We start from the raw sequence: 26,856 nt of genomic DNA, 5'->3' as shown, positions 1-26,856 counted from the left end.
ATTAAGATCATGCCTTTCAGGCCATAGAGCCTACAGTTCATCATACTTGGGTTCATTCAGGTGCATTATTGAAAAAGAAAAGACAGGGGCGCCTGGGTGGCTCAGTCGGTTAAGCGGCCGACTTCAGCTCAGGTCATGATCTCGTGGTCCGTGAGTTCAAGCCCCGCGTCGGGCTCTGTGCTGACAGCTCAGAGCCTGGAGCCTGTTTCAGATTCTGTGTCTCCCTCTCTCTGACCCTCCCCTGTTCATGCTCTGTCTCTCCCTGTGTCAAAAATAAATAAAACGTTAAAAAAAAAAGAAAAAAGAAAAAGAAAAGACAAAGATAACGAGTTCACATTAACTGCAAAAACAGTACTGGAGAGTACAAAATGTCAGCAGAAGATTCCAGGTGAATACCACATAAAGATTTGAAAAATAAAAATTAAATGATCTCTATTTGTAAATGATATGATGGAATCCCTAGGAAACCATTCAGTGACAAGACAAAGCAATAAAATCCCTAAGATATCAGGATACATAATTAATACATAAAAATCAATGGCCTTCAAATATACAAACCATAACCAATCAGAAAATTTAATGCTTTGGGGCATCTGGATGGCTCAGTCAGTTAAGCATCCAACTTCAGCTCAGGTCACGATCCCATGGTTCGTGGGTTCGAGCCCCACGTTAGGGTCTGTGCTGACAGCTCAGAGCCTCAGCTTGCTTCAGATTCGATGTCTCCCTCTCTCTCTGCCCCTCCCCTGTTTGCACTCTCTCTCTCTCTCAAAAATAAATAAAACATTAAAAAAAGAAGAAAAAAAATTTAATGCATTTGCAAGAGCCACAAAAAGAGATAAAATAATTAGGAGTAAACTTAACACAAGTAATACACTTAAATGAAATTTACATGAGGAAAATTTTAAAGCCTTAAATCCTGAAAGGCATTAAGTTGACTTCAAAAAATGGAAAGATTTCCCTTCCCCTTGGATAGGATGACTCAACATTACAAAGATATTGATCAGTTCTTGAGTTATATAAATATAATGCAATCCCAATAAAAATACCAATAAGCCTTTGCTGGAGTTAGTCAAATTGGTTCTAAAATTTATATTTTCAAAAAAGGCAAGAATAGCTAGAAAAATTCTGACGAAAAAAAAAAGAACAATGTGGGGACAGGGGAGGACTAGCCTTACCAGATTTAAAGCACACTAGAGGGGGACACCTGGGTGGTTCAGTTGGTTAAGCATCCAACTTCAGCTCAGGTCATGATCCCTTGGTTCAAAGGTTTGAGCCCCGCACCGGGCTCTGTGTTGGCAGCTCAGAGCCTGGAGCCTGCTTCGGATTCTGTGTCTCCCTCTCTCTGCCTCTCCCCTGATTGCACTCTCTGTCTCTCCCTCTCTTTCAAAAATAAATAAGCATTAAAAAATAAAATAAAATTTTAAAAAGTACACTCAGATTCTGTGTCTCCCTCTCTCTCTGCCCCTCCCCTGATTGTGCTCTGTGTGTGTGTCTCTCTCTCAAAAATAAATAAACACTAAAAAAAATTTAAAAAGAGGACACTAGAAAGTCTCTATAATTAAAAAATATATATATGATACTCTAATATGCATGGAGAGATAGGCCATGGAATAGAACAAAAAGTGAAACCAAATATATGCCAAGGGAAGGTGACAAATCTTATTAAATGGTGTTGAAGAAAATGTACCTTGTTTGGAATAAGATAAAGTTAGATTTGTACACCAGAAGAACATCAGAATAAACTTCAAATATATTAGAGATTTAAATGTAAAACATGAAATACATGGGTGAATATCTATATAATCTGGTGGGGGAAACTTTCTAATTAAGATTCAAATCCAGACATGAAAAAACACATTGATAAGCATATCTAAATAATTTTTTTTAATAGGGACAGCTGGGTGGCTCAGTGGTCTGATTCTTGGTTTTGGCTCAGTTTATGATCTCACGGTTCACAAATTCAAGCCCTGACATCGGGTTCTGTGCTGACAGCGTAGAGCCTGCTTGGAGTTCTCTCTCTCTCCCTCGCTCTGCACCTCCCCTGCTCACTCTGTCTCTCTCTCTCTCTCTCTAAAAATAAATAAGTAAAAAATAAAATAAAATAAAAATAAATAAACATTTAAATAAAAAAATAACTTGGCCTGGCAAAAGAATCATAAATAAAATTTTAAAACTAACGACAAATTGAGAGAAAATATTTGAAACATGCATCACAAATTAAGATCTAATCTACCTAATATATTAATATCTTTAAAAACACCAGCAGAGAAACAACCCAAAACCTAATGTAAAAATGAACAAAAGACAGACAGTACACACACACACACACACACACACACACAGATAAAAGAACACAAATATATATATATATATAAGTATGTTCAACTTTACTCATAATAAAAGAAATACAAATCAACACTACACTAACTATATCCTGAGATACTTTCTTACCTATCAGATGGGCACAGATTCAAAGCTTGACAATACATTCCTTCACATCTTGCTTTTAAAAATGCAAGATAGTACAAACTCTATGAAGGAGAATTTAGCATTATCTAACAAAACCACATATATGCTTTCCCTTTGATCCAGCAATTCCATTTCGAGGAATCTACCTCAGAGACACATCTTTACAAATCCAAAACAACATATGGACAAGGTTATTCACTGTGAAAATATTTGTATTATCAAAATACTGGGAAATGACCTAAATGCCCAGCTTTAGAAGATATGGGAATAAGCTATGCAACCAGCCACATAATGGAGTATTAAGCAGCTGTAAAAAAAAAAAAAAAAAAAAAGTGAGGAAGATCTCCATGAGTTGTTTTGGACACATTTTTAAGTGCAGAAATAAAGTTGCATAGAGAATATACAGAATGCTACATTTTATGTAAGAAAGACAAACCTGAAATTAATGAAAATAATTACCTGTAGTTGGTGGGCAGGAACAAAGTGTGAAGGCTAAGGATAGAAATGAGACTTCGTTGATATGTATATACATTTTTTTACAAGGTTTTACTTTTGAACCATGTAGATGTTTTATTTATTCAGATAATGAAATTTAATTTGAAAGTGATCAAAGAAAAGCAACTCCTAACGTGGAGCACAAATTGAAATAAATCAACATCATAATGATAATATATCAAAGTGATAAGATAACATGATAAAATTAATTTAAGTAGTTGTTGAAAATAGTACCTCAGCCTGTAGGTGCCCTCTCTTTGAAGTAATTCTTGGGTGCTTGGGTGGCTCAGTCACTGAAGCATCCAACTCTTGATTCTGACTCAGGTCATGATCTCAGAGTTGTAAAATCCAGCCCTGTTGTTGGATTCCACACTGGGCGTGGAGCCTGCTTGAGATTTGCTCTCTCCCTCTGCCCCCCCCCCCCCCCATGCACTCCGGTGGACCCGCTCTCTCTCTCTCTTTTAAAAAATAAATTAGGGGCGCCTGGGTGGCTCAGTCGGTTAAGCGTCCAACTTCAGCTCAGGTCACGATCTCGCGGTCCGTGAGTTCGAGCCCCGCGTCAGGCTCTGGGCTGATGGCCCAGAGCCTGGAGCTTGTTTCCGATTCTGTGTCTCCCTCTCTCTCTGCCCCTCCCCCGTTCATGCTCTGTCTCTCTCTGTCTCAAAAATAAATAAAACGTTAAAAAAAAATTTTTTTTTTAAATAAAATAAATTTAAAAAAAAATTAAATGAAGTAGTTCTCAATAGAGGATAATTTTGACCCCAGGGGACATTTGATGATGTCTGTAGATATTTATTATCACAACTTGGGGGTGAGAAGGGCGTACTGGTATCCAATATCCAGAGGCTAGGGATGGTGCTAAAGTCCCAGAATGCACACAGGACAGCCCCCCAGAACTAATAACTATTCAGCTCAAAATGTCAATAGTATCCAGGTTGACAAACACTATTTTAGTAAGATACAGTCGAAGAACCAAAAAACAAAAAATTATGAAGACTGTTTTTGTTTTTGTTTAAGTTAGTTTTATATAAATTCTAGGTAGTTAACATATAGCGTAATGTTAGTTTCAGGAATAGGTTTGTTGTTGGGAGAAGCACCGATGTGATAATTCTGAAAAGCGTTTGTGAATATCATAGGATGGAGAGAATCAGCAAAAGTATCCATATTGTCAAGAACCCAGGTTCTTGTTGTCGGGGAAAGAAGATAGCAAACATGGAAACAGAGAATCCATGGGATTGCTGAATATGAATTAACAAAAAGGAAAAAATGAAGAGATAGCTCCTGGTTTTTCCCACTGAAAGGGCCTGAGGTAATAACATCTCAGTAGCAGTAAACACACTTGGCACCCATTTCAGTCTCTAAAGGCCGTCATTCACCCACAAGAAACTGCGTTCCCTGGAGAAGCCACCCCGTCGAGCGCTGAGTGACACGGGGGAGCCAGAATACCTAGCTGTGCCAGAATGCCAGGAAGTGCTCCAAGACCAGTGGGGATATATTGAAAGGTCACAAGTGCTATCTTGAAGGAGCTCACATAGGCCAAATTTGGAGCAATGTAAATGTGAAAACTAATAACAGTGATAATGGATTATAGTACATTGAAGCACAAAAGAAACCATGAGTCCACAGTGTTAACTCAAAAAAATGGGAGAGTAATAAAACCTCATATACATTATATTATATTTATTATATTATATTATATTATATTTATTATATTATATTATATTATATTATATTATATTATATTTATTATATTTATTATATTATATTTATTTTATTTATATTTATTTTTTATTTTATATTACATTACATTACATTACATTACATTACATTACATTACATATAGCAGAAGTAGATGTTAACACCTTCAGGGAAGGTAAGAGGTCCAAACATTCTCAAAATACTACTCCACATATTACTTGCTAGTTACAAAAGGAAAAAGTTCCCTTTGCTTTTGTGAAATCTGGCACACTTCAACTTAATCAAAGAATCAAGCTTCACATAACCAGTGTTGGGGCAAAGTGACTTTACGGGCCTCTTGATGTGATGCAAAGGGAAGTAAACAGCCTCACGTATGTATATACTCACAGGACCCTCCCCCAACCCTGCCCGGCCACAGGCCGTGTAATGCAGGAGAATGGGCTCTGGGTCAGGCAAACTTTGGCACCCACCCCAAAGGAGGAAATAATCAAAAGAATTTTAAAAGACTAAAGGGACATGAAATATTATGCATGATTTGTCATTGGTTCCTGGAATTTTAAAAATAACCTTAAAAGACATTATTGGGATAACAGGCAATATGAATATGGATTAATTGTCAAATACTATTATTTTATTAGTGGTAAATTTATTTTTTACGATAATGTATTGTCATTATGAAGAAAAGCATTCTTGTTCTTAAAAAACACATGCCTGGCTGTCTCAGTCGGTAGAGCATGTGATTCTTGATCTTGGGGTTGTGAGATCAAGCCCCATTTTGGGGGTAGAGCCTACTTTTAAAAATAATAAAGTATTTAAGGATGAATTGTCATGATGTCTGCAACCTGCTTTCAGGAGTTCCTAGAAAGAGAGAGAGACAGAAAGAGAAAGTAGATGTAGCAGAATTTCGACAATTGGTGCATCTAGGTAAGAGATCTACTTTGTCAACTTGTCTACAAATTTTGAAGTGGCTCATTAAAAAAAAAAAAATGATGGAAAAAGGCCTGTTTAAATCCATGAGTTGGTCAAGAACCAATACACTAATTGAGGGATACCTGGGTGGCTCAGTAGGTTGAGTGTCCAACTTTGGTTCATGTCATGATCTCATGGCTCATGAGTTCAAGCCCCACATCGGGCTATGTGCTGACAGCTCAGAGCCTGGAGCTTGCTTCAGATTTTGTGTCTCCCCCTCTGTCTGCCCCTCCCTCACTTGCACTCTGTCTCTCTCTGTCTCTCTCTGTCTCTCTCTCAAAAATAAATAAACATTAGAAGAAAATTTTTTTAAAGTACACTATTTGAAAATTGGTAAAGGGAAGAAATCAAGCATTTATTCTGCTTCCCCTAAAAGAACTGTAACTAGTTGTAAATAAATAGTTAATTAGGGAAGTCTCTCTACATAGAAGACTTCTGTATCATAAATGGAGTAGCACCATTGACAACCCCGAATGAATTGATGAATCTAGGCATAATTATCAATGACTTCCAACATGCCGAAAAGAGAATTATAAGAAAGTGTGTACCTACTGCAGGAAATAGACACCACCATCTATGAAGTAGTCTTACCAAAAACAACAACAACAACAACAACAACAACAACAACAATAACCAACCCTGAATCTGATCAGCTTCTAGATCTATCAATACATAGGAAAAACAAGGGACAGAGGGAATAAGTACACATTACCACAAAGATGCAATCAGCCACATGGGGAAGAGTTTCCTGAGAAAGCAACATGACAAACAACTCAGTTCTGTCCCAAATTGCTAGAGGGAACATTGTGGAGAAGGAGAGCTACAGATTAAAGGAAGCTAAGTGACATTCCAACTTATTGCAATTTATGGACCTTAATTTATAGTTCTAATTTGTAAGAACTTATGGGGAAAAAGTGTATGAGAAACAATTCGAAAATGTAAACATTGCTGGGATATTCAACAATGTTAAGGAATGATTTGTATTATTGGGGGACATAATAATGGTATTTCGATTATGTGTTCTCGAAGAGTTATTATCTCGGGACACCTGGGTGGCTCCATTGGCTAAGTGTCTGACTTTGGCTCAGGTCATGATCTTGCAGTTCCTGGGTTTAAGCCCTGTGCCGGCTTCTGGGCTGGTGGTGTGGAGCCTGCTTGGGATTCTCTTTCCCTCTCTTTCTCTGCCCCTTACCCACTTGTGTGTGCTCTCTCTCTCTCTCTCAAAAACAAAAATAAATAAACTTTTAAAATATTTAATAAATTAATAAATAAATAAATAGTTTTAGTTTTGAGAGCTATACCCTGAAATACTTACGGATGAAATCATGTAATATGCTGGGAATTTACTTCATAATAATACAAAAAGATGTGTAGATGGAACAAAAGGGTCTGTGAGTCAGTATTCGTTGAAGGCAGGTGAAATACATGGAGGTTCGTTATATTAATTTATTTACTTTCAAAAACAATCAGGTATTTGAATTTTTTCTGAAATAAAATATTAATGGAAAGAAAAAAACAAAGACAGTGTTGGAGAAAGAAAGTAGAAGGAGGCAAGTACTCTGCCATTTTCTTCTGCATTTACTGAACTCTTACCATGGATCACCTTAAACCCAGATCTCGCCTCCTTTTTTCAGATCCATTCTTTAAAGCCGGATACTGTTCCCGACCTTCATTTCTTCATATTATATCAGAAGCCCCTCATATTAGACCCACGGAACTTTGATATCAGTAGTTAGAACAATCAGGAACACCTGGGTGGTTCCGTCGGTTAAGCGTCCAGCTCCAGCTCAGGTCAAGATCTCAACAGTTTATGAATTCAAGCCCCGCATCAGGCTCTCTGCGGTCAGCGCAGAGCCTGCTTCACATCCTGTCTCCTCCTCTCCCTGCACCTCCTCTGCTCACATTCTCTCTCTCTCTCTCTCAAAAATAAATAAACATTAAAAAAAAGAGAAGAAGAGTAATGCGTAATAGCAAAAGAATGAGAATGTTATAGTATATTTGTTGAGGGGTAGGGAGTAGGAGGTGGCAGTGTTCATTCTGAAAGGCAAAGGAGAAAAGACTAAGAGTTATCAACTGGAGTAGAGCCATAGATAGACTGGGCAATAATGCCTTGGGAGGGCACAGGCTGAAGGGGTGCTAGAGACTCGCATGAATTAAAATAGCTGAGACCAAAAATTGCACTCATGATGATATTAGGGCCAAGCCAGAGAGGAGATCCCGTACGTAGTCAAAAGGGTAAGAACACTGCTTCAAAAGTATCCCTCATAGCCTTATCAGTTTTTCTTGCCTATAGCACAGGGAAATGCAATACTATTTCTTTTACCTTAAAAATTGAGAAATCTATAAGTAATAGCTTCGACCCTTTAACCTCAACATTGATCAACACGAAAGACTCTAAATTGTTCCTTCGTTCATCAATGACTAGAAATGACATCATCTACTCTTACCTGTACTGCCGAGCTTCCAGAGTTTGAATCACTGTGGTAAGTGATGTTACTTCTCAAAACGATTATGGTCATTCCTACAAATGCAAAGTATTCTTACCTGTTTTCAACAGACTCACTGTTTCAGAAATGTTCAATAAATCATTTATAGCTGTTCTCGGCCCTTCGGGCTGGTAAATAATTAAATTATTTAAGGCAAGACTACATACATTATGGATCTCCTGATGGATGCGTGTGACAGTCGCAATGACAGTCTAGTCAAAAAAAAAAAAAAAATTTCCTCAATCTGATCAAGTGTCTAGATCTAGCTACCCCTTTCTAGAAAATGCAAGTTCAAAGGAACATGATAACTTATGTTCCTGAAATGACATCTGTTGTATCTGCATGGTGGAAATACTACATAATGGTGTCTACTGGGCATCTCTTCTCACTCCATTTCCTGTGACTTCGTGTAGACAGCTTGAAATTGGCCATGGTGGGAGTACCTACACCACAGAAAGTGACAAGTGCTACAAACTAAGGCTTCCATTTCCTAAGAGTCCATCGTTAAACAGTGATGGATACACCACTGCCTCAGCCAATTCCTTAAAATGCTCATTGTCAACCCAACTTATGGGAAAGAATGGCAGAGGGGAAGTCAGAGAGGAATGTAGCAGTGGTCTTAACTGACTGCAGTTAAAACACCTTATTTTCCAATTTTACAAAGACATACGGCCACTGCTAACCCCCCTCCTAGAACTACAGAGTGAGTGGTCCTAAAGCATAATTTTCATCCATTTCTTGATCTACTTAGCTGATTCTATAAAGTCATTCGAGTCTTTTTCAAATGTCACCTCATCAGAAAATCTTCTCTAACCACTGTAGTCGACCACCCTCTTTGTCGTTCTCTACCCCAAATACCTAGCATTACATTATCTATTCATAATGAACTTAAGCTTTAGGAACACAGATTCTGTTCTTTTTTGCTCAATGCAGTATCCCTAGAAAGTTCTCCCATTTACTTTTCTGCCCTAAAAATGGTCAAGGTCAGGTTCTGATAAAGGTCCATCTTTTTTTCCTTTCTTGGAGACTTATAAACAAAGATGGAGAACAAAACATGTAAGAAAAGAGGAGGGTCATCAGGTTTGACATAACTAACGTCATCAAAGAAGAACCACGTCAGAAAAAGTAAACAAAACACAAAAGCATGAAGCCAACAAAACTATCTAATTCATAATATACTGAAGATAAGTAGGCAGAGAGCAAAGGAAACTTTCTGGAGTTTAGTCTTCTCAGTATTCTACAGTTAAGCAGCTAGAATTTTTTTTTTTTTTAAGTGGCATCCTATTCATCCTTTACAAAAATAGTGGGCTTCTAATAAGAAACTGCTTTTTATTTTCTCCAGATATAGAACACAGCTTCCACGTTAGCATAGTTATTCTCTATGAGAGCAGGTCATTTTTCATACAGTGTTGGGCACTGAGTAAAGACAGGAGTGCTGTTAACTTATTCCAGGCATAAGAGACTCTGCACATGCACAGGTAGATGGGGAAACAAGATTTAGTGCCCATTCCTACCATAATGCCTAAGAGGTAAAGGCTGTTCTCGGAGTTAAAATCATCCTTCTCGTTTCATGAACGGAAACTCATGAGGTCAGAAGAATCTGGGTGGTGTTTTCCCTCTCTTCCTTGCAGACAACAGCAATACAGAACAGCCCCAGCTGGCCTTAGAATCAGCAAAAGGTCAACACTAATCTCCCCAGCTCCCCACCCCTCTGTACACCCCACCACCCTGCCCCATAAGTTCTTTTTCCAATGGCACTTCCTGTAAGATGTCGCTTTCAAAAAGAATTCTACAGATTAAACATTTGGACCGATAGCTTCCTAATTAACCCAAGTGTAAGAAAGTCTAGACCATCTTGGAGTTTCTGCCCTGGAAGCTACAGGAAGCTGGAGTGGGTGTAAATCTCCATGAGAAAACTACTGTGGTTCGAGGGTGTCACTCAGAAAGATGCCCCCATATGATGCTGGGTCAATGTTTTTCCCACCGTAGACTGGACTGGCAATCGCAGACCTAAAAAGCTGTACGGCTACCATTGCCCTCAGAGGTCAAATGTCATATAACATGTTACACAACAGAAATTAGGAATCTTCAAACGAGAGGTTTTCTCAAAAAACCACAGATATCATGAGTATATGCCTGGTTGATGGGCATGAAATTGTACTATATTTCTTTCCCAAGTACATTTGTTTCCTTAACAGGCAAAATTTCTTTAATTAAAAAAAAAAAAAAAAACTTTCCAAGGCGTTTATTGATCCTTCATCGTGAACATTGATATTAGTGGTTGAGAATAAAATTTGAGCATTTAAGGAGAGAAAAAAAATCACTAGGCAAGCTAATCTTATGCCAAGCCTACAGCCAGCTAATTGAATTTTAAGTACAGTAGTGAGTTCCTCTTTCATCACACCACTAATATATTTCACTGAATATAGAAATAATTTTTCACTGTATCTTTTAAAAACACAGAAATAGACAACATTATGGCTCACAGACAGACTAAGGGAAGGCTTCTCCTGGGTTTTTGTTCTCCACCTTTCTTTATAAGTCTACAAGAAAGGAAAAAAGATGGACTTTTATCAGAACCTGACCTTGACCATTTTTAGGGCAGAAAAATAAACGGGAGAACTTTCTAGAAGGCATCATTAATACTCAGTAAAACAAATTCATTTTAAGAGATGAGAGTCAACTTCATCTAACGAGCCAATAATGAAGAAAATTTCTTCTAGGACTATTTGCCTGAGGGGTTTAAGGCTTTGTTATCGGAAAATAAGAAATTTTAGATTCTGAGAAAGGCCGCTTGGCTCAGCATGGCTGATCCCTTCAAATTCCTTGATTCCAGCTCCCTGTAGTTTCTCAGTTTACAAATCCATCTAGTCATCATTTTGGAAAAATAAAATGATGCTTCTAGCTTCTCTAGAATTTTTTGGCAACTGCTTGTTCGTGACATTTACCCTTCAGGTGAGAGCGTTTTTGACAGTAGCATCTTTTTTCTCCTACTGTCCTATTTGTATAAGGTCAGATTGGCCTCTATACCGTGAGCATGAAGAGCTTAATTGGAACAACATTATTATCCTTCACAATTTACAGAAATATATTTGGCCTCTGTGAAGTGTCATTTTCCTCAGAGAGAATAAGCTGTTTCCTTATTAAGCCCTTTGGAAAAACAGAAATAGTTCTTCTGAAAGCTTTGGTGTCGGCAAGCCATTCCATCATGTTGCTCTTAAAGTAAAAGAACAGAAGAAGCATAATGTCTTGAAATTTTCTTCTAAAATGTCCACAAGTGAAAATCTGAAAAAACAAAAACAAAAACAAAAACAAAAACAAACAAATCACTGAGTCAGTCTTAGTGTAGGTTTCAGAGGAAGAATCCCATTGAACCCACACGGGAAGGGATTTGGTTTTATAAGCAGGCAGGATCTACCTCTCATGTGATCTCCAGGTATGAATCTATCTTGGCCCTTTGTAAACCCGATGTCATCCACACCTCTGCTCTTCAGCTCCCTTTTTTTATGCAAGGATGGCACCACTTCTAGGCAGCCACGTTTCTTGACTCTTCCCCTCGAAATTTTAGCCAGAAAGACTACCACCAGAAATTCCACCTCCCCAAGATCAAAATTAATGGGACCGTTTGCTTTTTTAATTCCTTTCATTATTCCCCTGTTCAGAGTCTTCTCAATGATTTTTCCATCTATCACTTCACTTCAACATCAGAGTCTCTCAGCACGCACCCAGCTACTCCACTCTCCCTCAGTTTCCCCATTTTTTTCCCTGAATGGTATTACCGTTCTCTTACCTTTTTGGTCTAGCTACTTTCCCGGCCTCTTCTCCTGTCTTCTAGGCGCAGTATCTTGTCGACCTGTCCTCCCCAACATCGGTCGGTCTCCCCTTTCCTCCATGTTTCTGCGACCATTGCCTAGGATCCTTCGCTTACTGGAAAATCCTAATTCGTGATATTCTGTATACCTGTATCCACACCCCCAACCCATCCTTGTTCAGTCCATCATACACCTCGTGGCCATCTCTATCTTCCTAAAATTCCATTTTCAATATTTTGTCCTCTGGTCTCATCTTTTCCAGGCCCCTCCACCCACATTTAATAATCTACACTGAAACATCTATTGGCTGAGTACCTGCCACAATCATCCTAGGGCCTAGGCAAATTGCTGTACATACACTATATTTAATCCTCCTACAACCCTCAGAGTTAAGCTTTGTTATTCCCATTTTTATCAGAGAGAACGCGGAGCCTTGACGTGGGTAAGCAACTCTTCCCACGACGACTAGAGCTGAATGAGAACACTCTTCAGTTTGCCTTCCAAACCCGTGCTTTGCCCTGATCACAAAGGTCTCTGGTTGCCTAACGGGTCTGTCCAAACTCTCCCAACCTGCAATTTTAACAGCCTCATGACTGGACCCACTGGATCCACCTGATCACTGCAAACCTTGTGTTCCAAAGGATGGTGATTAAGGTCGTGTACTCTGGAAGCAGCTTGTCTGGGTTCAGGCCTTGGTTCCATAGCTCACCGAGTGAGCTAGCCCTCCTTTACCTCTGTGTACCTCCACTTTCTCATAAATTCTACAGCACTGGTCTCAGAGAAATGTGAGCTTAAATGAGACATTGCCTCTCTTTACATGATCCCGTGTTTCTGCTGCCAAGAATGATCTTTCCTCTCCTTTTAACTTATAAAGTTAAAGTTAACTTATAAAGTTAACGAGCCCTCAGCAATTAATTTCATTTTCATGGTATTTTCTGTAGCTAAAGTTCCCTAGTTTCAACTACGGGGTCTCACAAATATATCTAGACTACGTCACATTATCTTGCTCTTGATTACATATGACCTTGTGTTGTTCTTTTGTTCTTTCTTCTACAGTGTTTTTTTCTCTTCCCAAAATGATTATAAATTTCAAAGGATGCACACATTATTTCCTGTGTGCCTCACAAGAAGAACTTAATACTGTCCTGAGCGCAAAATGCTTTGCCCGAAGCTGAGAACCTCAGATTTACATTTCATAAATTATTACTTACTGACCATAATATCAGCCACATTTTATTCTTTCTTCTCTTTGCTGTGGTCAAATTCCTCCTCTAAGATTCTAATCATCTCCAGCCTCCATCCTAATACCCCACCCCCACTGCCTTAGTAATAGGCTCACTCATTCATGACCAGGAAAAGGGACTGAAGGCGGGCCAGTGTGACTGAAACAGGGGCAGGTGAGAGGACACAGAGCAAGACTCAGCCTGAGAGGAAGGCAGAGCCAGAAGAGGCAGGGCCCATCAGTTTCCCCGTCCTATTTTAAGACAGAGCATAGGGGCGGAAAGCACTCATTCTAGAGCTGGGCTACTGGGCTCTGAATCCTGACTATGTGACTGTGGGCTGATCACTCCTCTTCTGAGCCTCAGTGTTCTTACCTATGAAAATAATTATGAAGTTAGTGTGGCTGCCTGATTCCCTAAGAAACAGATTCTCAGAAAGAAATTTATGTAGGGAGTTCTCTCAGGAAAAATATCAGAGGGGCAGTGAGGGAAGCCAGTTTGAGGAGGCGGATGAAGTGGACGGGTGATACGGTTGCAAAAGAGCCTCACCTGCTCCCACACAGAGCTCAGAAGCCAGAATGGCCCTGCAGACATCCCCTGAATTGAGGCAAGTCAACCGGACCTTTGCACCCCCAAAACTGACCAATCTCAGGAGGCAGGCTATCCCCGGGAAGGTAGGCAACCTTGAGCGGGGCAGCTCCTTTCTGCCAAGGGCAATTTCCAGGGAGGGATTTAGCCAGAAGCTGTCCGCAGACTACACCTCAGGAAATGAGAGAACAAATGCCTTGTCCTGTAGGAGACATCTGTTTGACACACCACAGCATCCACTACAGTTGGTATAAAGATTAAAGGAATTAATATCTGCAAATCACTTAGAGTGGTATCGGACACATTTTAGCCCAAGGTAAGCATTAGCTATTACATCAGTTTCATTGCCCAGAAGGTCTCTTTGCTTTCCCTAAAGGTTCCCTGGCTAAAATTTTAAAAGAAAGGTGACAGGTTTTGGGTTTGTTTTTTTTTTATTATTTCAATACCCTAAGCAGCTAAACTCTATAAATATTTATGTGTTTTTTTTATTATTTATGGGTTTGCTTCTATCTATTACATAAGGCCGTGGCTTGTTGGACTTTCAAAATGTTTATTTCCATACTGTCTGTCACAGATTAAAGCAAATAGAGGAGGACAGTGTCTTCTTAACTAAACATGGTCATCCCTAAACACATACCGAAGCAACTGATGGTTATTTAAAGAGTAAATTAATACAGATAGCCTTGAAGAGAAAGATGAAATTTTTAAAACAATGCCAACTTAGGGGCAAACTTAAATGTTAATGCCAGGGGGACTAGAACTTGGCAAATCTCTGAATGGATACCCTTCAGCTACACTCTGAGACTTCCCCCTCTTCCTGAGGCACTGGTTTTTTTCCTCCGGAGCCCCAGACACCCAAAAACCAAAGTTGGGGGACCCTGGTGCTGTTACTGCAGGGAGACTGATATATATATGTAGCTGCCAAAAATGAAACTTAGCAAAAATTGAAAGTATAGATCACCATATATACCAACTAGCCCTCAAAATAATGTAATGCTCTGAGGTGCTCTCGGGTGGCTCAGTCAGTTGGGCATCCTCCTCTTGATTGCGGCTCAGGTCATGATCTCATGGTTCGTGGGATTCGAGCCCCATGTCAGGCCCTGCACTGACAGCACAGAGCCTGCTTGGGATTCTTTCTTTCCCTCTCTCTCTACCCTTCCCCTACTCGCACACACACTCTCTCTCTCTCTCAAAATAAGTATTTTAAAAAATATAGTGTAATGCTCTGATTCACAATGTGTAAACTTATTTAATAGATTACTGAATATATAGTTTTCTATCACCAGGAATTTCCTTCATCAATGTCTAACAACTGTACAACTATTATATATTTCATGGTAAAAAAAATTTAAAAAAAGACATTCCAATACCCAATTCCTATAGCTTTGGGTTCTTCTTAATCCCCAACACCATGTGTTTTTTTTTAACTGAAAGGCATCAGAGATATGGATTTCTCCTTAAGGTTAGGAAAAATATCTTATTTATCTATGTATTCCTACAGCGCCCTTTAGACAGTAGAAAGAGCAAAAGAAAAATCATCATTTTACCAATATGAATTGCATACACTGAGCTAGGTGTTAGAAATATAATCCTGAACTAATATATAAATCAATTCTCTACTCACATGTAGATAACAATCTAGTAGAAGAAACAAACCATTAAAGAAATAGATCTCTTACATTTTTGATAAATGGTATTAAGGAAAAATAAGGGTGTGATGAGTGATTATTTTAGGGGAAGCTGTTTCAGACTGGGTGGGCAAGAGGAAAGAGGGAGATACCAGAAAGGAAGCGGAGTTTGAGCTGAGATGGAAAGAATGAGCAGAAGTTAGTCAACAAGACATTGGGTGGAGGATTCCAGGCAGAGGGTACACGGCATGTAAGGAAATGCAGGAAATCGTCAGTGTTACCATTGGCAGAGAGACAGGATGATACGCAATTTAGAATGCAAGTCAGGGATAGATCTGACTGAAAGCTGAACATGCAAGTTTTTAAAAATGTGCTTACTTCAAAAACAATGATAAGAAAACACACTTTTGGCTTGACAGTGAAATATTTATCTCACCAAGGATCAATCATCATGGGTGAAGAAGGCAGTGGCCATCCTCCGGGAGCTTACGGTTGGTTCAGCCAGAAGGGGAAGTCAACAGACAGTTACATGAAGAGGGACAAGTGCTGGGGATGGGGACTAGGACAGAGAGACAAGACAACCCAGAAGGGGCCATTAAATTCCAAGAGGGCCTCCTGACAGGAAAGAGCATATAATGGAACACGTGCTCTACGGTAACCGCTACAAAAGCAGGCTGAGCCAAAAGCTCAAGATCCCTCATGGGAGAGGATTAGATGGCCTGCAAATGTAGGGGGGCCCTGAAAAGGGGCCCTGATCGAGGAGAAGAGCCTTGAAAGAGGACAGAATATGAGGGGACATTTGAAGAAGAGGGCCATTTAAGCCTTCAAGGGTTTTGTTTTGTTTTGTTTTTTTCTTAAAGAAGCAAAATAAATTGAATTCTATTTAAAATTAAATTGACACGTTAAATTCACTTTCGAATGTCCCCTCTCTGTAAAGACAGCTTGCCTTCTATTCCTTTCTAATCTTATATTCTAATCAACTTGTTCCTGCTGCTCATAAATAAATAAATAAATAAATAAATAAATAAATAAAACAAAACCGACACATTAAAAGCAAACAATCCCATACTACTTTAACAGCAAATCCATGTAATTTGGTATCATTTCTCTTAATCATTCACAATTCGCTGCTCTTCTCAACTCAGTGATAGTGTGTTTTCTTTTACGTTAACTCCATTGTTTATGTTTCCATCCAACTTCTCCTTACATTTAGCAGAATTCATCTGTCAAATCCCAAGAGAGCCGGTTTTACATGTGGACCTTATCATATGTACCCCACACATTTTTTAAGTAATACTAATAACTAATAATGGAAACCACACTATCTCAGCATTTCCTGAGTGCTGCGGCTTGGATAGTAGACTCTTTACAGTCTCTTGGCGTTTTCGATGGCATTCGTTTTGGGGTTTTGTTTGTTATCTCTTCAGCCAGGACCTTCAGTACTCCCTCTTCCTTAATCAGCTCAACTGTTGAATGGTAAAGGCCTCTTTTCCTTGGGGAACTAGAACATTGTAACATAATGTTTCCACCATTCCCAACAAAAGACTGTGTCACCTGACTCCACAGCCTGTTGGCCCTAAGTAGTTGAGTTTAAGTTCTGATGCCACATACTTGAGTAAGAGAGGAACCCCAAGTAAGAGAAGAACAAAAGGCTGGGAGGTAAGAAGCAGGAAACCAGAGGCAGGAAGCCAAAGATAAAGAACAAAAGAAAGAGGGAACAGTTTACTACCGAAAACAGTAGGAAGAGAATGTCAAGGAACCTGAATGCCTTCTCTTTCAGGTTAAGTTGCCAGAGTTTCTAAAGTCAGAACAATCTTTGCAGCTATTTCTTTAAAATTGTGGTCACATTTTATAATGATCAGGTATTCCCAGGCATCTAAATGTCTTGCATACGTTAGTAGATCAATTCAGTTCTAATCACAGCTCCAAATACATGTGTGACTCAATGAATATTACTCAGTGGGCTTGTACTAAAAGCAAATCTTTCTCCTGAAGCACCCCATATATTTTACGGTGATTAATCAACCTGCAAGGTAAGTAAAGGTACAGAAATTGCTGCTATCTGCACTTTGAATTCAAGGAAAGTGCTAGAGAAATGTTTTTTAATGTCTAAGGTCAAACATCCAATCAAGGGCAATGCCTAGACCAGCTGCCATACCTTGCCCTGTGGATTCAACCTGCTTTCCCTCCCTGGATCACGAGGGGTTGTTAATTTAAATAAAGCTATCCTTTAGCCATAAAACAAACAAAGGAGCGTTCTTTTGTGATGGGTACTTTTTTTTTTCCTTAAAAAAACATCCTTTGAAGAAGATATCTATTTACCCTATACATAACAGAATGTAGTAAAACATAACATCTCTCTGACTTCCTTCTGCTAACAGTGAAATACCTAGTGGGCATTGCCCAGAAGAAGAACCGTCAGCCTCCACTGGGGTATTACCTACTATTTATTTGAAAAATAATTTTTATTTGGATTCATGCTTCCCTTCATGCTTTCAACAGATCTCTATCCGAGAAGTTAATTTGCAGAAATTACCACACATGCAACAGATTTCCACGCTGTGTTTGCCTCTGTTTGCCTCTGGTAAAGTAACTCAACTTTTTGTATTTCAAATGTGGTCTCCTGGTCTCTCTAAGATGTTCTTGGGGACCCTGAACAATACACGAGCTCCTGCTACTGCTCACAAAGGCACAGCGGTGGCTTTCAAATGGAGTCATTCCGTTAAACCCCGAGCATAACAATTGGAAGTGGAGGACCCACTCTCCAGCTGGTGCTAAATCGCGCAAGGTATTATCAAATCCTTTCCCCAAGGCTGGCATCTTCCCTTCTATTCACTAAATCCCTCTGCAGCCTCCAAATACTCCAGGGTTCAATCCTTGCGTGGTGAGCATTGACAATCACCCTATCCTTTCCGGAGGGGGTGTGCACACACAGTGGAGGGGGCTCAAAGCTGTCAGCAACCTAGACAATCTCTATTAAGCCTTGCTTCCCTGCGACAATCAAGCCTGATAACATTTGCCCCCCTCCCGTAACACAACATGAAAGTACTTTACTTTACATAATCATTGAACGTACGGGGCCAGACAATTCAGAAATCAAAACCCTGCGTTTTACAAACGAGAGAGGAGTTCCTAAGAGCTAAAGTGACTTGTCCACTGTTACATCAACAAATGACGCCCCAGGCGGGACTTGAACCCCGGGGTCCTGGCTCCAGGCTGCCTCACACTGGATCATATTTCCTACGCTCTATGGTATGGGAGCACAGGAACCATGCCTCCTAGTTCATTGGTCACTACATATCTAGCTCTTAGCACAGTGCCTAAGGCCTAGCATCGGTGGGAGGAGGGGGTGAAGAAATGTTGAATGGTTGGGTCCCAAATCTAACTATTTTTTTTAGTCTTAACTATTTTAGCTTATGTAGCTGTAAGAATGGCGTTATGGTGGAAAAAAGATAGATGAAAGGACCACCAGAAAACAGGGAGAATAGGATGTGGGGTTTACAGAGAAGGACGGAAATATTAGACGTTTATAACTGAAGGGCCACCTGGATGGCTCAGTCGGTTGAGCGTTCGACTTCGGCTCAGGTCATGATCTCTCGGTTTGTGAGTTAGAGCCCTGCATTGGGCTCTGTGCTGATGGCTCGGAGCCCGGAGCCTGCTTTGGATTCTGTGTCTCCCTCTCTCTCTGCCCCTCCCCCACTCACGCTCTGTCTCTATCAAAAAATGAAGAAACATTAAAAAGATTTTTTTTTGAAGTTTATAACTGAAAAAAGAACATCAAGGTAGGATGTCTACCCCAGAGTGCATCTCTCTGAAGCCCAGGTCCCAAAGAAGTTGTGTAGTGTATGAAGGGTACCCAAGGGATCCAGGACAGAGCAGCCGATGTCCTCCTTTCCCTACCAAGAGAATAGCCAAAACTATAGAGCAGGTTTTTAATATTTATTTATTTTTGAGAGAGACAGAGACAGAATGCGAGTGGGTTAGGGGCAGAGACAGAGGGAGACTCAGAATCCAAAGCAGGCTCCAGGCTCTGAGCTGTCAGCACAGAGCCCGACACGGAGCTCCAACTCACAGACCGTGAGATCATGACCTGAGCTGAAGTCGGACGCTCACCCAACTGAGCCACCCAGGCGCCCGGGGCAGGGATTCTTCTAAGAGCTCACTGCCAAGTGCTGACCCACACACCCCGCCCTCCCCATGACGTGTGCAGTGATGATCCTGAATCCAGTCTCCTCGGCCCCTTCCAGGGATGTCACCCAGAGTCCAACTTACATCAGATTCCACTGCAGGGTGTGGAGGGGAGGGATGCACATAGCAGCTCACTTCATAAGGATCTAGAGTTCCTCCACTGTGCTGCCATGTTCTGCCTCTGGCATCGCAACAGCCCCTGCCCCTTTCTCTACTTGTCACCATGATGTACTGGTAGACATCATGAGATTATTCACTTACACCCCATAATAATCTCTTACACCCCATAATCTCCCACACAGTCGGTATGGTTTAGCCATTTAAATACTAACATGGGGCGCCTGGGTGGCTCAGTCAGTCAAGCGTCTGACTCTTGATTTCAACTCAGGTCACCAGGGTCATGGGATCAAGCCCCACATCAGGCTCTGCACTGAATGTGAAGCTTGCTTGAGATTCTCCCTCTCTCTCTTTCTCTCTCTCTCTCTCCCTCCCTCTCTCTCTCTCTGCCTCTTTCCCTCACTCATGCTCTCTCTATCTCTAAAACTGAAAAAATTTTTCAATGGTTACTTATTTAGTTTGGAGAGAGAGAGAGAGAGAGAGCATGTACACAAGTGGGGAGGGGCAGAGAGAGAAAATTCCAAGCAGGCTACAAGCTGTCAGCACAGATCCCCATGTGGGGCTCAAACTCATGAACTTTGAGATCACTACATGAGCCAATGTCAGATGCTTAACCAACTGAGCCACCCAGGCACCCCCCCCCAAAAAAAAATGTTTTTAATAAATAAAATACGAGTGTATCTCAAGTATTTGTTTTCTGGCTCAACACTCTCTGGACTTTCAACTGCATGACTTAAAGGCACTTCATAAGCAAAATTTTCAAATCTTAAGCGATTTGAAAAATGATTATTTGTGGATTCCAAACTGCAAGTTTTTCTATTTGCTAAATTTGTCTATAACCCCCAAATCAATACACACAATGTACTCAAGGTCTATCACAGACACGTGCAGAATGGAGAAAAATTTGAGGTGTTGGACCCATACATTCCCAGTGAGGTAGAATGAGGCAGTGTTCACACCACCATGTGCTAAACAAGGACTCTTTATGCAGTCTATTTGGTGGCACCTTTTTCCCATTTTTGTGTGTTTTGTTGGGGATTTCACTCTTAAAACGAACACCCCAAGCATACTGTTGAAGTGTTACTTAGTGCTACTAAGCCTAAGACCGCAGTGTGCCTTACAGAGAAAACACAGGTATCTGTAAGCTTTCTTCGGCCATGAGCTACAGTGTTACTGTTAATGAATCAACAATATATACTGAATTAGGGTCTGTGATGGCTAATTTCATGAGTCAATTTGACTGCACTCTGGGGTGCCCAGATTAAACATTAATTCTGGGCGTGTCCGTGAGGGCCTTCAGGATGAGATTAGCATTTGCTTTCTTAGACTCAGTAGAACCATTGCCTTCCCCAACAAAGGTGGGGGGGAGGGGGGGAGAGGTACCATCCAATCCCTTGAAGGCCTGAATGGAACAAAAGGCAGAAGAAGGAGGAATTTGGCACTTTTCCCCCTGGCCTGACATTTGAGGTAGGTCTTCTGCTGGGCTGGAATTTACCCCGTAGGTTCCCCTGGTTCTTAGGCCTTCAGACTCACGCTAGAATTACACCACTAGCTTTTCTGAGTCTCCAGCTTGCAGATGGCCAATCGTGAGACAACCTCTATAACCAGGTGAGCCATAATAAATCTCCTTTTATTTATCTCTGACTCTGTCTCTCTCGATATATATATATAGCTTTGCATTTACACTTACACATATATTCCACTGCTAATATAGAGAGATTATATAAATATATCGATATTTTATTGGTTGGGTTTCTTTGGAGAACCCTAACTAATACAGTGGTTTTAAACAGAAACACACAAAAAAGCAAGATTAGATGTTAACCCATTGATGAAAATGTGACCAGTGGCTTCCAGGAGCCTAACCCTGTATTTCCCCTTTATAGAACATAAGTGCCATAAACACAGAGAATTGACTGTACTTACCTCTTCAGTTCATCTTAAGTCTCCATCTTATCCCCAAGCTCAGATAATGTCCCGGAAACCTGGGAGTTAGCCTAGGAATGGATGAGTCCATTCATACTCAGCCAGCCCTCAGCCTCAATAAGCACACTCCGTCCTCCTCAGTCCCACTACCTGGGGTCAGGTGCTCCCCACCTGGCACCAAAATGATCACATGGGCTCCTAACTGCTCTTCCTACTTCTTCTTTTCTGCCCATGTGACTTGGCTGTGACTGACTCTCCCCTGCCTGAAGCCCCACCTTTGAGATCTAACCAGCCACACCTCAACTGAGGCTTCCGTGAAAGCAGACTGTTGGAGTCCTGACTTTGCATTAGTCACAGGTCCCCAAGTTCATGTGTTTGCCTGTGTTGATCTCCCCCCCCATCCCCCAGGCTGCCTGTGCTTTCTCCTTTTTAAGTTAGCGAACACCTACTTGAGACACAACTCAAGTAACACCTCCTGCACGCAGTGTTGCCTGATCCAAACACGGGAGGAGACCGGCAGTGTCCTCCTTGGGACCACCTCGGCATCCGCCACGCACTTTTCTAACTACCGTGATCACATTCGGTGGTAATTGTTTGCATTTTCCTATTCCTTTGCCCTGCAGGCTGACCTCCAGGACAAGAGCTTTTTCTCCCTGCCTGACCTCACGAGAAGTTCCTGCTTAGAATATGGTATTCGATAAGCAGTGATGAAAAAGTGGCAGGGGGAAAGAATAAATGACATTATTCCCATGGTGTCACCCTGACTCACTCTCTTGTGTCTTATGTGAATCTCATCTTGGCCATGGCTCTCTAGCTGCTTAAAGTAGTAATAACTTGGTACCTGCCCACTCAGAGACGGGGCAAGGTTTCTAAGCAAAACTGTAACTGCCAGGTGTTGACTATTTTAAAGCTTATGGCTGAAACCAGAAAATACCTGGCCTCCTGCCTAACCTTTGCTTTGGTCTGGAAATTCCCTGCTGCTTTTGTCCATTATCCACAATGATCCTTCCTTTAAGGTCTAAATCTTTTCTTCTCTAGAAAGCCTTCCCAGCTACCTTCTCATCTACCCGCAGCCTCTGTCTCCCTTCTTTTCTGTGCTGCTTGAGAGGTTCTTCGCATGTGCTAGCTAATACTTTTATTTATCCTTCTAGGTCTCCTGACCTGTCCCTTGAGCGATAACGGAAGGTTCCTAAAAACGGGTATCAGTGCATGCCTGGCACACAGCAGGTGAGAACCATGTTGGCTAAGTAAGTGAATCACAATAACCCTTCGTAGGGGTAAGAATAGCCTAAGAGTGGCACAACATGACAATTGAGAACCCATGCTCTGGGACACAACTGCTTGCGTTGGAATCCCGAAGCGATCACATTCTATCTGGGAAACCTTGAATTACTAAATCTCTTTGTGCCTCAGCTTCCCCATCGGTGAAATGAGATTAATGACAGTCTACACCTCATGAGTCTTTGTCGTGATGGAAAGAGAGAATGCATGTTAATCACCTACTTAGCAAGTTCCTTAGCACAACACCCGGCCCACGGTGCGTATTCAACGCATCGCGGGCGATTATAAATCTATTTTGTAGAGCTAAGAAAACTGGTGCTAAAGAAGAAATCATCTAAGATCACTCAGACATAAACTGCCAGGTGGGGTTAAAGTAGCAGAAAGTTAAGGGGGTTTCAAATGGTAAAAAGACAAAGCTGACTTTGAGAGGAGCAAGGATGTGCTGACTCAAAGAGCAGAGAGGCTCAGAGACAGTCCTGTTGGGTCGTACGTGTACAAACGGGAAAGTGCATGCGTAGAGGCCTCTGGAATGAAGTGGTTCTGAATGTGCAAAGCTTGGGACTGTGGGATACGCAATGCAAAAAAAAAAAAAAAAAAAAATGAGAGTGCAGTTCAGAACAGAGTCCAAGGGGATACTGGCTCAAATAAAGCGCATAGGGCTCAAGAGAGGATAGGAGGGCTGGGAAGGAGTTCAACAGTATCACAAACAAGGGGTAGAGGGAAGGATAAGAGTGAGCTCCCCCCGAGATGGGCCGCCCCCCAAAAGCTGAACCTAGCAGGGGAGTCTGCGACAAAGAAGTGTCTGGAAGGAACTGTGAATGCTTTAACCACACCGTGACATTTAGCACTTGTACTCACCTAAGTCATCCTCCCCTGGGGGGAAGGTGTGTCGTGTGCCTGTGCCAACCCCCAGGCCAATTTCTCCATCAGGCACAGGATGCCAGGTGCCCAGGGTCTGCGATGCTTTTAGTCACCTATGAAAATGTTCTCAGTTTCTCTTAAAGTCAAAAGAGAAAAAAGGATGTAACAAGAATGAATACATAAAAATAAGTCCATCCTGGATGATACGCGTCTTTCTACCACTGCAGTCACAAAATAGGATCATCAGTATGGAGGGAGGGCCCCTGAACACAAAAGTCCTCGGCTAAAGTAGGTGAATCACTTACCAGATAAGTACTGCTCATCACGTCAGCTGGAATCCAGTGAGCAAGAAAAGTTAAGAAATAGGAGTCCAGAACACCAGGGCCCTATGTTTGGGAAAGAAATCTCTCTCTTCTGGGAAGACAAAGAAGTTCCCATATCCTACCCAAGCCCCATTCCCAACCCCACCCCCACCGCAGCAACAATGGGAGTCCAAGAACCCCGGACGTCGCACACGTTAATTACACCTGCAGGACCCTTTCACTCATTTCCATGCAACATCAGTGGTCACCCAAACAGGTCCCCGCCCTCACTTCAATCATCTGGTCGAGCTCTTCCTCCTTTCGGTCCATACAGTCAACCCCCAGCCCGCCGATGGAGCCTCCACATGTTTAAGAATGACTGTATCAATTCCCCCTATGTTTTCAGCTCTTATTCATAAATTTTGAAAACTGGAAGTTTTCATCCACACTATATAACCCATTCATCGATTCTTGTGAAATATTAGGATCAATTAAGAACAGCTCACATCACTGAAACATTTTAAGCAAGTGAGAAAGAAAAGAGGACATTTCTTCCTCTTATTTCGCACCGAACACAGCCCATTGAGGTTTATAAATACACTTTATCAAATCCCTCTGTGAAAGTAGTCCTGAGTGTTCCCCCACCAACCCCGCACCATGAGAGAATGAATAAATGAATATCTAAGAGGGCCCACACAATACCCACAAGATAATCGGCATTCTGAAAGTGTCTGAAGATATCATGTATGATAGACACCCAAGAGTGACCCTGTGCATTTTACTCCTGAATTACTGGTTGGCAGAAATGGCTGAACAATACAAACAGACCTGTGGAGGACACAACAGATAAATTCAGAACACAGGGTCAGCATGATTAGTAGATGTCAGAAATGATACTTTTCTGTCCCCCGCCCCCTTCTGATTTATGCAGGACACAGTTTCTGATTTCCTTTGTTTTGCAATCCCCGTATATTGCAGCTCGTTATTCAGTACAAACGGCCACACTGTTTACTGAAGGCTGGTGTGTCAGTGGTTGAGGGAAGAAGAGACCCAGCGGGGCCCACCCCCGAAGCCCAGTCCCCAGCCCCGTGCGCAGCTCTTGGGGGCTCCAGCCTCCCCGGAGTACACGGAGACTGCCAAAGGTTGATCTCCAAACAGGGTCTCTACCAGTGTAGTTTGCAGTGGCCTGCCGATCAGAAGGGGACACTGAGGTAGCATCCCCAGGACAGCCACGCTGAAAATAATTATTCTGATCCACCAACGCCAGCTAAGCTGGGGGAATGCTCTTGTGAGCAAGGTCTGCCTTAATAGAAACATAAGTATTATGCATTGCAGTCTATTATAAATTGGTTGTAATTTTCTCCTGACACTTTCTGAATTAAACTAGTTAGTATACAAAAAAAAATAATAATAATAATAACAAATGCCACAAAGCAAAAAGCAAACTCGGTGTCTGAAGGTTAATGATTGCTCATGAAAGCCACCGAAATAAATTATCTGCCTAGGGACACTGTCACATGATCAGCACAAAAGCTGCAACAGCCAAAAATGTTTATGTAGAGGAAAAAAACACTGTCAGCGTCACACAACCCTTCCCCCCACAGCTAAATTCGAGTCCTGAGCCAGCCAGCTGCTCCTGACTGCTTACATTAAACTAATTTGTGCTGCTACATTGCAGCTGCTTAATTTTTAGTCTGAACTTTATCACCAATAAGTGTTACAATAACAAGCGATATGATGGTATCTCTGAAGAAATATCCATCAACCCCCCAAACAATGACAGCTTCAGAAGAGTAGATTGCAGAAAAACAAATGTTAAAAACAGAGAAAATTACCCCCACACTGCCTCTTTAAAGCGGGGGGAGGGGCGAACTTTTAGTGGGAAAGGGGCTCTAAAACGCTGCTTTGTTCCGAAGGCCATTCTGAAATGAAGAAGGGGGATGATTGAAAAGGTTAGTGAGCAGGGGAGGAGTTAAACAAGTCAGATGTGCTTTTGCTAAGAGAGGGTGATTTGCAAGGTGAGAGCCGTAGAAGGGAGCCGGCGATTTCCCGAGGAGGACAGCGTAGACCACACTCTCCGCTCCCCGAAATGTTATGCAAACCCCAACTGCAGCTTGGGCAGTAATTCCCTGAGTTGCTCTAAACATTATCCTTTGGCCAGCTGGGCACTGGAACTTACAATATTACTTGTTGTTCCCCATGTTTTCCTGTGTTATTTTCCTAGCCCAGTGTAAATGCAGAAACTCTTCCTTGGGCAGAAACAGACACTGACCTGAACTGGTTTAAATTCCTGCCAAATATGCAGGCGCTGTTTTTGCTACATTTTGGAATTTGGCTTCGACCATATGTCAGGCATTTACTTGTACTCCCAAGTAGAATGGAGACCCAACAACTTAAAAAATAAAAGCTCGAGAAAAAAGAGCATTAGGAATGCACTGAAACTTTTCCATTATTAACTCATCTGAATATCTGAATATGATGGATGTTTTTAGTTGAGATATCTCATTACACTGTCCTGCTTTCTGCAGGGGGTGGGGGGCGATTCAACTTCACCCCGCACAGTAATTACAAAAACAATTCCTTTGAAAGCAGGGGAAGAACGCCCATGTCAGCTATTTACAGCATTTTTTAAATTCTGTGGTTTTCAGAATTAAGGTTCAAAGTGAGGGTTATTAATGTTGAGTAATAAAGTAGTTTTTCTTGCACAAAGATATCCTAAAATTAAAAAGAAAAGTTTACGCTGGAATAATTTTCTGGGGGCGGGGGGGGGGAGAGGGGTAGATTTAGACCCACCCTTGTTTTTTCAACTTGACATC

The sequence above is a fragment of the Panthera tigris genome, chromosome B2 (genome assembly GCF_018350195.1).
Source record: "Panthera tigris isolate Pti1 chromosome B2, P.tigris_Pti1_mat1.1, whole genome shotgun sequence".
NCBI classification, from domain to species: domain Eukaryota; kingdom Metazoa; phylum Chordata; class Mammalia; order Carnivora; family Felidae; genus Panthera; species Panthera tigris.
The sequence above is the reverse complement of the archived record's forward strand: the minus strand, read 5'-3'. Positions refer to the sequence as shown.